The 18,356-nt window shown below is 33.2% G+C and overlaps 1 protein-coding gene across 4 annotated transcripts in view; it reads right to left on the reverse strand.

Moving 5' to 3' along the window:
• The window catches only part of LOC129796144 (beta-arrestin-1), a 36,990-nt gene extending 18,638 nt beyond the window's left edge, over positions 1–18,352 (reverse strand). Inside the window, exon 1 of one of the 4 annotated variants that reach the window (XM_055837904.1) lies at positions 17,334–18,352. The gene's annotated coding sequence lies outside the window, so the exon portion shown is untranslated. The remainder of the gene's footprint in view (positions 1–17,333) is intronic. The other 3 variants (XM_055837906.1, XM_055837905.1, XM_055837907.1) reach the window with 3 other exon arrangements.
• Positions 18,353–18,356: the final 4 nt, after the last annotated feature.

The raw sequence follows: 18,356 nt of genomic DNA on the forward strand, positions 1-18,356 counted from the left end.
TTGAAGAAGAGCATTTTGGGAGTAGAAGTATCCATAAAATCCCCTATTAGAGCTTCAACATGTTTTCTGTTTTGGTGGCTTTTGGCCCCATGAGGCCTCCGTCATTGGCATATTTGATCAGCCATGAGAGTAGCATTGCGTGCTATCTAGACAAATTCTCCCCATGGTATTTCCTCAACTCTGTTTACCCAGTATGGGTCCTCCATTGTACGCTCAACGCCCCATGAGTGTTCCACCCCCCTTTTGTGCTGCGGGGGATGCGTTTGGGGGGAATTTCCCGCGGGGGATGTGAAGGGAAAAAAAACGACTGCGCCATCAACTGGTTGGTGACTTTCCGGTGTGGATTGATGGCCAAAGTGGATGTAAGCGCGTGAATAGAACCCTCTTTTTTCCCAATATAATTTGACAGAGAAAGTCAATCATAACGCGTCCAGTTATAAGAGTTGGTGTCCCACAACGTGTTATAGAAGTTTGTTAATGCGTTGTAATTTAATTTGTGAGTGGTAGGTATTAGAAGGCAATGTTAATTTTTTTGGAAATTCAGTAATTTGATGGATAAAAATGGTAATATCTCTGGTTCTATAAGACCTACAGAAATTTCTTGACTAGTTATGGAAAGGTCTTAAAATAAGCTATAATCTGACATATATTTCGATACATTTCAAGGTCACTTCCAGAACACAAAATGGCGGATTTTTGTTCTACTAAAACAGTTTTTTGCACTTTTTGCCCTCAAGGAATGGTTCTAGAAGTTTCTGATGTTACAGAAAATTGTAGAGTTTTGCAAAACCTTTAATTTGATACCAAATTGAGTAAAATCGGACAGACCGTTCAAGAGATATGGCTCTTAGAACTTTTCAAATTTAAGAATTTTTCAAATGGCCATATCTTCTAAACGGCAACATAGATTTTCTTCATTTTCGGACTGGTGAAAGATATTGAGTCAGGCTATAACATATCAAAAATTTAAAGGAAATCGATAATCGCGATTAGGAGATATTGCCCCTTAAAGTTAGGCAATTTTTGTTTTTGTTTTTAGCGCCTCTTGCGGATATTTTTGAAACTTGAAATGTTCTAAACAGTTATAGGGCTTCTCAATACCTTTCATTTGATACCAAGATGGTCAAAATCGGTCAAGCCGTTCTCGAGATATATCGAAAAAACACTTTTTGCTTTAGGCCGTCATATTTGCTAAACCGCTTGACCGATTGTCAAGTATGAATTGTTGATGAAAATGTCTTACTGATCCCTACAACATACTAAAATATCAGATCTCTAGCTATAAGGGAAGTAGTTGACGATAGTTCAAAATGGCGGACGGCGGCCATCTTGGATTTTGAAAATGCGAAAAAATGAAATTTTACACCCACATTTCTATAAAAAACTTCAAACCGGAAGTCTCTATCTGTTACCGTTCTCGAGCTATAAGGCAAAATATATCGCACCGGCCGGCAGGCCGGCCGGATCAAAAATTTTCCACCACCATTTTCGTAATGTGGGATGTCTAAAACGTGCTTATACCAAGTTTGGGCCCGATCTGAGGTGGTCGGTTTTTCCGACGATTACAATACTTGGTGTTGGCCACGAAGTGGAACACCAACTAATTGGGTACGAGAATGCGATGAGGCAAAAGAATTAGGGGCTGTTGGGGATGAGAGAGCAAAAGTCGACTTTGCTACACCACCACCGCAAGAAAGGCGTTTAAGAGGTCTTCCCAACAGAAAGAATTAAAGCTGCGGGGCTCGTGGCTTTTATTTCTTTCACAGATAGATATATCTGCTGCCTTTTTTTGTGGCGTCGAGAAGTTGTGGTGGATATGCTTTTGGCTTTCTCTCACCCAAAACCACCCCTTGAGAGACTTTATATGCCACAAAATGAGATTCTCTCACCCCTCTTATCACCACCATCTATGTTACCCTATATAAGGGACTTTCTTGCTATTTGGAAGATATATACATCAAATATTCATCCCCCTCAAACTCCCACGTTGCTGTGAAAAAGCCACGTGAAGAGTGAAAAAGTCAAAGGTAGGGCACCCTTAAATCGATTTCAGTTTGATTGAAATTACATATATATACCAGCGTTTTATCTTTACAAAATTGATAAACCAACATCAATTTAGTATAACTCTTCGTTTTGCTATAGAAATTTATAATCAAAATAAAATATATAATTTAAACATCGTGATGTAATCGCAAAAATTGCAAATTACACCTTTCTCATCTCAAAACCACTCTTTAATGCAAAGAAAAAATCTTTCCCTCAGCCTTTTCCCAATTCCTTTTTGAATTTTCATATGAATTGGATACAGTTTTGAGATGTTAATGAAAACATGAACCATTTTATGTAGATATATTTTCTCAGGCTCATGGAATACCTTTGATCCCATATCAACTTAATTAGCAACTACCAACCTCCATACCTTAACTTTAGCATTAAATTTTGTTAAAGTTATACCTCATCAAAATTATTTTATATATACAACGTTTCATCATAAATGTTGTGAATGTTTTCCATTTGCCTCAAACCCCTGAACACAAAAGTCTCTGTGTGCTTTTATTGAGTCGTTAAGAATGAAATTGCCATTTCAACTTTCTTATATATAATTAAATTGGGATCGATACCTATATTTTAGGAAGCTTTAAACGTCAAATTCCGAAGCTTCTGGGAGCTTTAGAAATTTCAACCTAAAAATATTTTAGAATTCTTAAAGAATTTTTTTTAAATGTTTTTCTGAATGACAAAATTCTCCAAATATTCCGATATAATTTGATATTTCAACTAAAGCTACCACAAAGTTATATTTGAGAGACATGAGAAAGTTTTCAATACTAAAATTGTGATTCAAAAATCGGTCATATCACTTTTAATGTTTAATGAATAATAAGCATGAGAATGGAAACATGAGAGGTAGAAAAGGCTAAAGAGTTTCAGCAATAGATGAGATAAATGAACATATATTACATGTGTACCCATAAGTATATTATTTTTCCATCCCTTTCCCATACACATATCTTTTTCTCCACATGGCAAAATTATCTTTGGATATACGAAAATTACTCTAAACATTAATATTTTATATTTTCTCACAAATTCATTTAAATAAACCATTTCATCGCACGAAAATTAATATATAACAATTTTCAACATCAGGGACTTTGTGTTTATTATTCGATGAAGCAAATTGACTAAATTCCCTAAGGCGGGAACATCCAAAAATCTTTGTTTAGGTATATACCTATACACACATTTTCACATTTCCTCTGTGGAGGATTTTTCTTGCATAAATATCCTTTTAAACAAGGAAAATTTTGTATTTTCTCATTAAATAAATTTTAACCTCATACAGAGAGAAAATGCCCTCATGGATGCTTAATGTATTTCATTTTTGATAATGAAATACTTATGCTAATTTTGGTTCTTATTAAATTTTCAAAATAAATTGAGAAAGCAATTTTGTGCAGATTAAAATAAACATCCTTGGAGATTAAGTGGATGACTATGTATATATTTTATTTTCAAATCCTCTTAATTGATGTGATTTGAGTGTACATGTACAACATTGAAGGGAGAAGAAAAGATTATATATATAAAGGAAAAGTTTCTTTGAAAGCTCCAAACTTATTGAAATTTTAAACATTAATAAGCTTATTAAAATTTACAAACTATGTACTTAAATAATTAATTGGAGATACAAACTAATCAAAGCTCAAGTACTACAGGGTGGTCAGGAAATTAAGGCATGATTTTAACCGCCAATAACTTTTGATTGGCTTGAGATATTTGAAAACTTCTACCGCCAAAATATGCGTAAACTCAAAAAGTTTTATTTGCTTTTTATTTCAAACAGATATCTCAAAAAATGTAGCCTCTAGAGCTAAAAACGTGAAAAAAAAGCTTTTTGTCCATGACAAATATACTACTTTTCATGTCAAATTAACGTTGAATTGCCCATGATGGCAATATGTACTTTTACTCAAAAAATATTCTTAGAATGCTTGAATATTTGGTTGGATAAAGTTGGAAAAGGTCTCTTTAATTCAAATTTAATCAAATATTAATTTTTTTTTAATGATCTTTGGGTCATTTTAATGGGTTTTGAGAAACTTTACAGACATGAAATCCAGTAATATATTTGTTGCTTCTCAAATTCTCTAAAATAGTAAAGAAAATACATACATCGTGTAAGTTTCATCAATCGAAATGGAATTAAAAAAAATATTTTCGACTTTAATGAACCTTACGGTGATTTTTCGAACTTACAATGTTCTTTAGATTTGTAAAGCTTTCTTAGAGCTTTTATCGTAATCGATTTGATCGGAATATGGTTGATTTGTAATGAAATCAATGAAATATTCACAGATGCCGAAACCGGTTAAACAACTTCATCGATTATCAAGAGAAAAAAAGGAAATAACAAAAACAGAAAATTTTTAATCTTATTATAAGCAAACCATATTAAAAAAATGTCCAACAATGCCCGGAGAAGTTTCTTTATTCAAACTAATCACAGAGATGAATAAATTGTTTCAAAAACCACAAACCTCACTCATATATTCCTATATAATCGGATAACATTATGTAGCATGAAAAAAAAAATCTCATTAGAATGCGTTATAATTCTCATTGCATAAACACTCAGAGATCCCGGAGAAATGAATAAATGCAAGTGAAGCTGTGGCAAAGGTAGCTCCCCCAATGAGAAACCACATTAGAAAACTTGCAGTTGTCCCTGCAACAAGACTGGCTGTTAAAACATCATCACTTGGAGTGTAGATTTTCGTGCAATCTTCATTCTCATAGCATGGATGTCTTCCAAAACGTGTTTGGCATGTGCAATGCTCCATAGTTTTCCTCGGTTGTACCCAAGTTTCAAGTGGTGATACGGAATTCATCAACTTTCGTGCCTTTCGCAGTAACATAAAATCCACATCAACGTTCTTTCGACCAAGTATCCAAATACCTTCGGCAACTGAGCCATTATTGAAGTCATAGCAACTCCAAAGGACAAGAACTTTGCTCACATCTGGAGTCATTAGGTAGAAATAGGTGTATTCTCGTACGCATTCTGATGGTGATGTTGTAACAGAAGCTGTGTACATAAGATTGGACGTATTGTCACCTCGTTCCAAATAAAAATGCTCCATCCAACACCATTCGCCATCAGTGCAATTTGTCGGTAAGACACTAACAAATGTACCCACATCAGTTAAATTAAATTTAAATTCCACACAATCTGGGAATAAATATGAGGATGAATCAAAGAAATTGAGTGGTGGGCTCTGCAGACGAAAATGGTACAATGGCTTCCAAATACTCCCATCGAGTTGAGCTATATCACGAATAGCCACATTTTCATCTTCCGGATTTAATTCACTGCATTTCCCCGGGAAAATACTCCCCAATGCCAATGGAATGAAGAAAAGTCCACAATATATCAGCATGTTTGAGATGCAAACAGAGTATTTTTTTTTAAATCTCCCTTTCACAAGAATTCTAACTTTTCTCTGTGTACTCCACACAGGATGTCACAATAGAAAATAATATCCTTTTACTATTTGTTTGAGCTTTTATATTAAAATCAATACACACCATCCTTCTCTTATTACACCACTACACATACAATTTTCAATAGGTAACATTTCATTCATTCATTTGTGAGAGAAAATTATGCTTTTCTTCCTACAACTATCCCTTTAGTCATTCATTGCATTGTCTCCTTTTTGCCATTAAAATATAATTTAGAATGACAAAAGGAACTTTTCCTTTGAAGAATATTATAGGAAACCCCATTGATTGACTTGGGCGTGTGTAAATGGCATAAATAATCAATGAATCATTATTTAATAAACAATGATCACCACAATATTACCAAGAAATACATCAATGTGCTGCAATTTATTCTTCAATTTATAAAAGGAGAAAAATGTGGTTCTAATGGAAAAGGAGGAAAATGTCAAGAAAATTGGATTAATTTTGAAGGGAAATAGAGAAAAATCCCTACAACTGAACGCAATGAATCTTAATAAAAACCCATTTCATATTTTCCTTTCCATTACGTTCCAGTGCCAATAAAATAAAACTTCAAAGGATTCCTTCGTAGTTTTCCATTCAAATATTAAAAGATATATTTTTTTTCTTTGAATTTTTCAATATTACCTTCATTAAAATCATAAATGAATTTTTTCTGTAAAACGGTTTATGCCATTAAACAATTCGTTATAATTCTCTCAAAAAATAATATTGACATTTAATATTCTGCTGAGTGAATATATTATTTTCCCCCAATTTAACATTTGAAAATTTCTTAGAAATAATGCTCATTATTTTAAATTGATTTAATCAGAATTCTGAGAATCATTGCAAACATATAAATCCCAATTTTTAGAATTTATCACAGTTGAATTAATTTTAATATTCAATACGAGAATAGTGGGAAGCATTGAAGAACTTCACTGCTTTCATTTAATAATCACATTATAAAAATTTCAAGTAAAAATTCCAAGTGTGAAGTGAATAATGCCAAAGAATTAATAATCAAAGCCAAGAAAATGTTATAAAAAGGATGTGATAAAATTTTTATATGTGTTTATACAGTTAAAACAGGGAAAACCATTGTAAAGTAAAGAATAAATTTTTAATCTCGCTTCTTTGATTAGTAAATTGCACAACATGAACATAAATGATCCATAAAAATTTAATTTTTTTCCAACACTGAGATTAATAAAATTTAACTCCTCCTCCCTCCCTCCAATAATCCTTCGAACTATTTAATCGGATTACATTTTCATGTTTAAAAAAATCAGTAAATCTGCTCACATTATATTTTCATCGGAGCATTGTTTCCTCTCGATACATAACAAACATGTTTATGCTTTTTAAGTACAGACCTCCAAACGATTGATTTTTTTTCAATTCCATCAACAAAATACATTATAATAAAATAGTAAAAATTAATAAATAAATTTTCGCTGAAAGAACTTTTCAAAATTGGTTATTTGTGTTTCATTTTGTATATTTAATTAGACCGAATACATGAAGTTATTCAACTGGAAAATAAATCATAATTAAAAGCCCTGGAGATTTCTTACAACGTTCTCATTAATAGCTGTAAGATTATAAACTAATTTCGAGCTTTTGATGAGATCAACAATATTCTGTGGGAATTGAGATCTAAAAGTTGACACAAACTATACAAACTAATAATCAGCAAATTATGGATATTTTCTTCCTGTTTATCTTTTTTTTTCTATTTATAGTTGCTTATTTTTTTTCTTCTTCCACATGCTAATTCAATTCTGAAATTGTGTTTACAACTAACCACGTGTAGAAAAATATGAAGAGAAAATTTGTGCAATTGTGCAGCATGTCTCTCAAGAAAAATTGCAATTTTCTTTTCACTTTGACCATTCATTTTGTCACATTCATTTGCTAAAGTAAAGATTTTCTTTAAATACACACAACTACTACAAATCTATACTATAATTTCATTTAGGTTAGACTCGTAAAAGCCATAAAGAGTGAGATTGAATTGAAAATACCTTGAGATTGAAGATGTAAGATAACTTCCACCTCTTCTACCTTATTGCAACCCTCAAGGTTGTTACCACTCCTACCTACAAGAAGGGTTCAATGGTGCACCACCAATAAATTTAATTTACTTGATGAATGGGGAAATGTGATTTTATAGCGTCATACATCATTGATTTTAATCTTCATTTTCCATAGGGAAAATTTTCCACATATAGCTATGTAACTATACACATTTATGAGATTTCTCAATAGAGATAATGAAATTTCCTTATCAAAATAGGTTATACACACCCAGCATCTTTTGTATGAAGATGATGGAAACTAAGGCGTATGTCTGATAATTATGGAAAATTGAAGAAAATCAGTGATTTATATTATCTATCTATTATCTATTTTTTATTGAATTTTTTAATGGATTTAATTTTTTGATCCATATTCTTCCATTCACAATTACTGTGATTATATTCTAAAATTATAAAATGAAACATCCATTAAATCCGCGGAAAATCCACAGTGCTACATAATTTAAATGAAAAAATCACATCTGTAAGAGTCGCTGGGAAATGATAAAAAAATATTATTCAAAGATAAGTAAAGTATGCGGATAAACGAAAAAAAATGTGTTTTCCCCATGAAAAATACTTCATTATACTTCCAATTCACGATGACTACCCTTGTTAGCAAGTATGTTTTACACAATTTTTCATCTCCCAAATGCCTGTGTATCCGTATACATACGAGAAATCAAAGAATACCTTCATGTACAGAGGGAATATAAGACAACTGACATAATAAGGATTTTTTTCCAAAATATTAATCCAGTAAAAAAAATATTACTTTTCACAAATCCTTGTACTTAACATACACATGAAAAATCAAAGACAATTCTTTTCAAAAAAAATTAACATTACATTTCCACTTATGGTAGATATTTACTTTTTTATATTTTCAACTTTTCCAAAGTATATATAATGTGTATGTCTGAAGCAGAACGGATTTTTCTTCACCATAAAAGCCAAAGCGAGAAAAAAAAGTTGAAAATCACCCAAGTTGTTTACGTGTCTCTCTTGTCAAGGAAAATCCATGTGGAATGTAGGTCAAAGACAGAATGGGGTAAATTGTTAATTTTCACTCGTTTGTACAATCTATCTCTTCTGCGTATGTACATATACCTATACTTTTTCCATCAGGTGAGATTGCGCGTTGTTTTGAGAAAATTGCATTTAACGCAAGTCTGCCCGATGAGAAGTTTTTTTTCTATAAAAGGGATCATCCCTTTTTTTGCATTTTATAAAACTATCCCTCTCTTGCACTAACAGGATGGGATCGGATGTACTTAGATTTATTCATAACTTCTCTTTCTTTATTTTAGACTTTTAATGTAAAAGTATTGATTTATCACAAACCATGTAATTATTCATCATTTGCGGAGAAAAGAGATGTCAAAAGAACATTGTTGAAGAAGAAAAAAAGCTTTTCTTGGAACAAGTATTAATAAATAAAATTGATTTTGTCTTTGTAAAAACCAAATAAGGATATTTTATTGATTTTTACATTTCATATAGATGAAATCTATATAATAAAGAAAGGTCTGTTTGTTGGTAATCTTCCGTCGTGTTCGGCTATACAAATCTACACCGTTTGTCCGATCGCGATGAAATTTGGTACAGAGGCTCCTTATAACAGGCGGTTTCGAGTGGCCGTATTCATTTTCCCCCCAAAGCCCCCCTTCAGGTAGCCCCCATATAACAGTCATGCATTTTTTGCGAATTTTTGAATTTCGCGCCTGAAATGTTGTATGAAAATGATTTCTTCTCTTTGAAAATTTTTTTTTTTTGAGATTGATGAGAGCTCTCCATCTATATAATAAAGAAAGGTCTGTTTGTTGGTAATCTTCCGTCGTGTTCGGCTATACAAATCTACACCGTTTGTCCGATCGCGATGAAATTTGGTACAGAGGCTCCTTATAACAGGCGGTTTCGAGTGGCCGTATCCATTTTACCCCCAAAGCCCCCCTTCAGGTAGCCCCCATATAACAGTCATGCATTTTTTGCGAATTTTTGAATTTCGCGCCTGAAATGTTGTATGAAAATGATTTCTTCTCTTTGAAATTTTTTTTTTTTTGAGATTGATGAGAGCTCTCCATCTATATAATAAAGAAAGGTCTGTTTGTTGGTAATCTTCCGTCGTGTTCGGCTATACAAATCTACACCGTTTGTCCGATCGCGATGAAATTTGGTACAGAGGCTCCTTATAACAGGCGGTTTCGAGTGGCCGTATTCATTTTCCCCCCAAAGCCCCCCTTCAGGTAGCCCCCATATAACTCTCATGCTTTTTTTGCGAATTTTTGAATTTGGCGCCGGAAATGTTGTATGAAAATGATTTCTTCGCTTTGCAAATTTTTCTTTTGGCTTTGATGAGAGCTCTCCATCTATATAATAAAGAAAGGTCTGTTTGTTGGTAATCTTCCGTCGTGTTCGGCTATACAAATCTACACCGTTTGACCGATCGTGATGAAATTTGGTACAGAGGCTCCTTATAACAGGCGGTTTCGAGTGGCCGTATCCATTTTCCCCCCAAAGCCCCCCTTCAGGTAGCCCCCATATAACAGTCATGCATTTTTTGCGAATTTTTGAATTTCGCGCCTGAAATGTTGTATGAAAATGATTTCTTCTCTTTGCAATTTTTTTGGGGTTGATGAGTGGCTCCAATCAACGTATAAATCATCACAATTTTTTTTCTCTAAAATTTGCGCGAAGCGCAAAACCCCCCGCGAAGCGGGGCGAGGAAAATTGGAGCGAAGCGACAATTTACCTCGTATTTAATATTTAATTTGTCTTTTAAACTTTGTTTTCCCAGTTTTCCTCGTAGAACTCACAGAGTTTCAGGAAAACTTCGAGAGTTTTCATTATTTCAAGGAATTTCTCTTGGGGGGCCATGTCACAATAAAAGACAAAAAAGTAGAGAAATTTTAAATTACAACTTTAATTATTTTAAGTCATGATGTATTTTAAGCTTTTTTTTTATTGGTAAAAAAAACAAGACCTCATTAGCAGTCAACAAGTGTATTCATACCCAAGAGCTTAGGAATATGAGCCAAGTATTTTCTAATGCGCCAATATCATGCTAATATGAATTTCCAAATTGCTTCCACAAGCTTTTAAGAAAACACTAAATAATTAAACTTTCACGATCTATCAATTGTAATTCTATCTGATAATCATATTTACAAACAACATTGACAAATTGTGCAATAAAAAATTCATAAAATGTGACAAAGTTAAATTCTTTGACTAAATACATCTCACATTTCAATTATGTTTTATATATTTCACATTTTCACAGGCAGGGAATATATTGAAAGAGATTTTCATCCCCATTTTATGGTAATTTCATTTTTTGATGCAGCAGCTGTATGCACAATCTATCGTTTCAATACATAATCCAACATGTCAGAATATATTCTGTTTGCCAACATTTCAGCAACGAAACGTAGAAAATTGAATAAACGCTTTTCATGAATATTTTATGTGACACACAATTCTTACATTAGAAATCTATATTCTCCATTCCCACCACTCTCTGGTACATAAATAATGCTTTTTATTGCGTACCAAACGTTAAATGTTACAATTTTAAAGGAATGGTCACAACACATTTCATTGCTAAACGCATAACACATTTTCCTTTTTATCGTATATAGTTATATATACTTTTCAATATATAATGTAGGTATATGTATAATGTAAAATTGATAAGCATGAGTATAAGGGGGTTATGAAATTTTAATTTCCGCATTTTGGGGTGGATTTTCCCCACTTGTGTGTGTGTGGAAACTCTCAAACTTGACGATTTTATGAGTGTGTGTCATTCAATATTTATTTTCGCACACACTGTTTATGGGCTTAAAAGCGATGCTGAAAAATATTTATTTTGCTCTTAGCTTACAACAATGTGTATGGTATGAAATGTGATTCGTACTGTCAAGGGTGCTCAACCTCCAATATATGAACTTTACCCTTAAACGTTTGTGGAATTTTATGCACAAAGAACTAATTAATTGATATGGAATTTCATCAAATGTTGGATAAACTTCATTTCTTTATTACCTTTGAAATACACTTCATAGCTTTTAGAAGATGCACAACATTGCGAATCTATTGTACTTTGATTTAGAATTTTCCAGAAATAATTTATGCACCACCAAAATGGAGAGAAAGTATATCAAATGAATTTAATATTGAAATACTTCTCTCGCAGAGAGGTATATTCTTACCATAAGGTATTTATTAATTTGATTGCAATTTACTTTGACGAGGAGCTTTTATGCAAAAAGCTCCAACAACTAAATGCCACTGAAGAATATCTCTCACCTGGGGCTGTATTCTCTAAAAGTGAAAAACTCTTGTGATAAATTCCCAAAGACTTTTTGCAGTGAAAAAGAAAACTTCACGTGTGCATGATCCTCTAAGAAAAATAATGCATCCATAATAAACTCCCGTGAGATTTTTCCGGTTTTCACGTTTCTTTTAAAGCGCTAAAGCTTTCAGGAGTTTATCACGAGAGTTTTTCACTCTTAGACAATTCATGCCCTGGAATTGAAGATTGATAAGATAAAAGGAATGGAGTTACTTTGCATGCGTATCAGAAAGGATTTGCTTTCCCTAATTATATTACCCGTTTAAAATAAACTTTATGAATTTGCTGTTGAACTTTTGAGAAAAAAAAGCTTGTAATGTAATTTTTCCTGAATTTCCATCTCGAAAATTTCCTTGATATTTTGCCAAAATTGATGAGAATCTCTTGCACAAGTGGTTTGTTTATTTGAAGTGGATGTGAAGCAATCTCTGCAGATGCTTCGGAAAATAGGGTGGGTCAGGGAAAGTTTTGTGAAAAGATGAGTACATACTATACTATTTATTTGTTTAGACAATTAAAGTTCTTCTGGACACTCATTTCTTTATTTCCTTGTTCTAAACTAACTAATATTGCTTTCTAGATTTTGATATCAGTCTAAACTATGTCCTATATTTAAGATTCTACTAAAAATAATTTTAGGAAAAATACCAAGAAAGAATTCTTTTATTTTTCAATTTATTTAGCAAAGCTAAAAACCTTTAAAAAATTCAGCAGTTCAGTATTCATTTTTTTCAATCGATAAACCTCCTTTCTGACATTAAACTTCCACACAATTTTCCGCGATTTCCCCTCCTATATAATGCCCAAAAATAACAAAGTGTTTTATTTACAAAAACAGTCACTATCGATGTTTAACTCAACACCCATTAATAAATTCTCTCAACGTTTTTTTTTCGGCAACTTTCTGAGCTTGGAATTCTTTTCAACACTCCCGTAAGGTGTGCGTGAGAATTGCGAGAATGAAGGAAAAATTCTCATTTCACATTTTCCATTCTCTATACATTTTCCATTATAATGCTTTTTCTCTCTCTGCTGCTGCTGTATTGGGAAAAATTCCAAGTGAAAAGACTGATAATGGTACTAATTTTGGGAAGGGGGTTTTCGTAATATGTATGTTTTTTTTTCTTTCTTCCATTCTTCCTAAACATTTTCCCTCTGCGATGCGTATGTCTGGTGAAAAATGTGTGCAGAAAGTATAAATTCTTGGGTGATGAGGAATGTTTTTTTTGTGGGTAAATTTTCCTCTGTGTATCTGTTACGTGAAGTTATTCACACCCCCTAGAGCAAATAATGTTATTGTACACACAGAAAGATGGAAAAGAGGATATTTCAGTGCGCGTATTTGTGCGAGGAAAAAAAATAATAAGAGAATGTGGTGACAAACCCATCTATCTCATTTTTCCTAAATGCTTTTCTGGTCAATTTACGTTTCCACACCAAAGTGTACAAGCATCAAGATGGTCTAGACACATGCCATTCTTCCAATATGTTGTATGGAAAAGCTTCATTTTGATTTCAAACTACATGTCCCTTTATCTTTCAATTTCTTCTACAATCAAGTGAAAAAAAAAAACTTTATTTGAATGAAAAGAAATTCATGCTCAAATTCAGGCTCTGATGAAGACGCTTTCACGAATCAATTGAGTTTTCGAAGCTTTTAGGATAAAGCTTCATAAATTCACGTTGATTTATGAAGACTTTAAAAATAAATTGAATAAACAAAATCCTGCCAAAAATATTAAATGCTGAAATGGGTTTGGTAATTGAATAAATGTTCATCGTGATGCAAACACGATATACAGCAAAATCGTGAATGTTTCTCCTGGTGCCGTTGCCAGTGCATTTTGTATATTTGCACGTATCTACAATGAAAGTCTTTTCAATGAATTTTTTAGAATGCTTCTCATGTGCACCGAAAGAAAGTAAAATTTAATAATAAAAACAAATCTATTGTAGCAGCACAACAGGTTGAGAATTTTCATGTAAATTTTTAAGCATTTAATTTACTTTAATTTCAAAATTTAACGGGCACCTTTACATACTACAGAGTGACTACAACATCTACGCTCATTCTCATGCATAAAATACCAACGTTTTTTCCTTTATTTACATTCACAGACGAAAATAAAAGAATTTTTTTTGCCTTGCAATCAATGGAAACGTCTTCAAGGAGTTGTGGAATTTAGGCGAAACTGTGGTGAGTTTTCCTTGTCTGCTTTTTGTAACCCATATCGATTGCTTTCATTTTGTAATGTCAAGGTGAAACTCCTCATTCTCTTTTCATGACTTTATTTTAGAATCTGGTAAAATTTAGGACGGAACCTCTTTAGCAATTCGCAAAAATTTTTATATTTTCTTTTGTAACTATTTATAAATAAGTTTAGGGAAATTCAAATTAATTTATTTGTTTACAGAACAAATAATTAAAGATTTCTTCTTATTGAAATTTGATTCTTTAGGAAAAGGAGTTTATGTGTCTTTGTACGAGAAAACTCGCTCATTTGAGGAAATATTCAGGATAAGTACGCCTAATCTTGTAGATGAAGAAATAAAAATTATTCAAAAATTACAAAAGAACTCTTGCATCATATCAGAAAACGGCCTAATAATGCAATAAATGACGTCACCATTGTATTTTTCTCTCTTTCAATGTATAAAGCATAAAATTGATGAAATTCTTTGCCAAAAATCAACGATGAAGCATTAGCGCGAATGCTTTATGCATTTAAAGAGATAAAAACACAATGATGTCATTGTTTATGTTTATAAACAGATCTTTGTTGTATAAACCACGCCCACATTGTACTTTATCATTCCCTTAAAAACATATGCGTCAACGATCTATTGAAGCATTAAATTACATAATATTTAATAAATATCAGTCTATGAATTCAATGAATATATGTATCAGTTTATAATGAAATTATCAATTTCTAATTATCTTGAATAGGTACTTTTTTTGTCAACTGAAAGGGGTTAATTTCGATCGAAATGGGAGAATTGTGTGATTTACTTGGGGTAGTTTCTTCAATTACACATTCAAGCAATCATCCAAGCATTGTGTGAGCTTTGTACAGAATATCTAAATGTGTGTGGGATGTATTTGAATCAACTTTCCTATGAGTTTCAAAGACAATGTAGAAATAGTATCGGTATTGCTGTGTTATAGATATCTCGAAAACTCCACACTAAAGATAAATATTTAAATAACTTAAAGTGTGATATAGAGAGAGAGATTGTTTCACATGCTTTTGGTGTCATTAAAATTGTTAAATGGCATGAAAATCACATAATAATGTGTCTGTGTGAAGGATTCTCTTGTTGGGGGGGGGGGGGGTTAAGCACCTGAAAAACCATGTGATGGTGCAAAATTAATTTTGAGGACTACAAAGGGGCAGCCATATGAGAAAATTCTTCCATTGTATGAAATATTTCTATTAACATTTCCCTCATCCATGTGAGGTAGGTACTTTTGTGTGTGTAGCAAAAGAAAAAGGAAAATGCGGCAATTTTTAGCATTTTTCTTTCTCAACAAAAACACCTTCTATTGTCCCCTTGGGGGCGAGACATTTAATGATATAATTCTCAATGGGGTGGAAGGGCAATGAGATGAGACATTCGTGGTAAGCAGGTGAATTACGTGGAAGAAATGGGAATAATTTGTGGGAAACATCTTCTAGTCATATACTGTCATTTGTGATGCACACCACCCTCAACCCAATTCCACCCTCTCTTAGTGCTTGTGTATATTGAATAACTTATGCCCTACTGAATTAATAAAAAATTAACCTACTACTGCTGAGGGGTTTTTGAGACAGAGGAATTACAACAATAGCATAAAATATCACGCAAAAGGAGAGAAAACATACATATGTGTAGTGAATATGTAAGCGAGAGATTATACATAACTACTTACATTAGTTCTCTCACAATGCATTATGTTTGCTTAACTGATTTTTTTTTCAAAACCTTGAAAGCTCAAAGTTTTCACTTTTAGAACTTTTATCTATTTTAGCTAATTATATAAAAAAAATGTATGACGCTGTTCAAATTAACCTTGCACCGAGGCTCGTAACAGATTGTGACGTAGAGAACAAGAAATAACCAATGAGAACACAATACTCGTATTTATCAACCAATCAAAGTAGCTTCTCATCAAAACTTGAATTCTTCTTCTTTTTATATTACCTTTCAATGTTTGAAGATTCTTTCTAAACGTTTGATGTTTTAAGTAAAACATTTGACGTTCGTTTAAACGTCTGACATATCTTTTCAAATATTTGACATACTCTTACTAATATTAGACAGTTAATGTCTAACATGTCTAATATTAAGCGGTATTTTTTTCTAAATTCTGATGATTTTTTAATGTTTGTCATTTTTATTTAACAATTTACGATTGTTTTAGAATCTGACACTCCTTTTCTAACGTTTAACATATTTCTTACTTTTAACATTTAGATTGAGCTCACAGGCTACATTAATATTTGACGATTCATTTCTGTCGTCCAATGCTATCTTTTAACGTTTGAAGTTTCTCTTTCAATTTCAACGTTTGGCTATTATTTGATATTTTCTTCTAACGTCAAATCTTATTTTAAAACGTATAAAAATTACCCTTCTAATTTCTTAAATGAAATTTTGTTAGAATGAAACTTTTAGAGGGTACCGGATGAAGCTAGAAGACGCCATGATGGAAAATTTGACACTTCGGCTTCTGAATACGTCATTTATCCATGACAGATGTACGTGTATGCCAAATTACTTGTGTCATGTGATTTATATAATAAATTTCTTATATACAGCTCCTTATCATTTGTGAATGAAATGGCGTAAATGTTTTTTATCAGCAAATTCGGACCGAGAAGCGAATGATTATGGGTATACAACATAGCCCATGAAGAGATAAGAGAACAATATTTGCTTGCCAAAAACCCATGTTTTGCGTCTGATTTGCCCAAGAGATGGGATATCACTTTCTTCAACGTGGAATCCGGGAGTGGAATGCGTAGCCCCCTCGGGGATGGAGTACACACATGACGGACGACAAGTCCTTTAATGGGATGATTGACCCAGAAAGGTGGTATTTTGTCGAGCAATTGATTAATTACGAACGTGACTTTGGGTATTGGTTTGCGAAGGGATAGCTCTGCCACAAAATGATTCTTGTTGGTGATGATGATAACCCAAATTGCGTCTTCCCACTTGGGATTCTCACCCGCAATTGCGTCGTCAACACACGGCCCCCATATTCTGTGCCTTCACACACGTACACAGAGGTCAATGGATATTGCTTGTGGCGACGGCAAGGGTCAAGAGGTTGAGACAAATTGTTCTGAGAGAAAAGGTTGAGTGAAAAGAAAAAATGTGATCAAACTTACTTGAATTGTGCTTCTTATTCGAAGATTCCTCGTGTTGGCAACTAAATAATTGTGAATTACTGTGCACTGTCGTCACCTTTTGTGCTTCTGTATTCTCTAGAACTGTCTCTCCATCTTTTTCCACACACAACTTTGCACACAGCGGATGGAAATCCCACAGAAGAGATTAAAAAAAATGTGAAGCCAGAGAAAAATCCACGGACTATGGGAACACCGCACTCATGAGAATTTTTCAATTCCAGATACCTTGGCTGTGTCCACAGGTGTGACCAATTATGCACATTTAATGACTTTTACTCCAACTTAGGTGACCGTCAATGCAGCAATATGAAGCGCAGCAATTGATTTTCCCGTGGAAAATCGCGGAGAAAAGTGAAGCTCTCGACTGAATTTTCTCACTTTGACAGATAGATCGCTCCTTGCATCAGCAAATGTCATATAAACTAGGGATTTCTACAGCAGGATACGATAATTGCTGTTACAGCTAGCGTGATGAAATGTTATCCAGAATTCTCTTTTGTGGCATGTGGCGCCCTCATTATCCGTTGTTACTCTCACTCGCACGCACTATTGTTGTCTCATTCACATAGAAGATTTTTCACAATTTTCTCGCATTTTCCGCTGAATTTTCCGACCGGAAACAGTTTTTTGGAATGAGAAAGTGACACCGCGTCGATTGGCATCGAAAATGTAGAAAGTTCACAAAAATCCATTTCCAGAAAACCTGAGTCGTGTAAAATCCCCAACCGTCAAAATTTCTGCGGGCCCCAATTTTAGCACAGAGGGGCTCTTTGGGCGCCACGGAACACCCGTAAGTGCTCCAGGAGCCCCAAAAATGCGTTCTACGCCAAAAAAATTGGGAGAAAAACCATAAAAAACAAAAATTGTGAAAAAGGAATTTGATTATCCGTTAGAGTTTAAAAGGAGAGAAAATGTCATTGGAATTTTTCTGTTTTTGTCACGAAAAGAAAAAAAATTATATAAATCCATCGAACATGGGGGACGAATCCGTGGAAAATATAC

The sequence above is a fragment of the Lutzomyia longipalpis genome, chromosome 4 (genome assembly GCF_024334085.1).
Source record: "Lutzomyia longipalpis isolate SR_M1_2022 chromosome 4, ASM2433408v1".
In the NCBI taxonomy this organism is placed as follows: domain Eukaryota; kingdom Metazoa; phylum Arthropoda; class Insecta; order Diptera; family Psychodidae; genus Lutzomyia; species Lutzomyia longipalpis.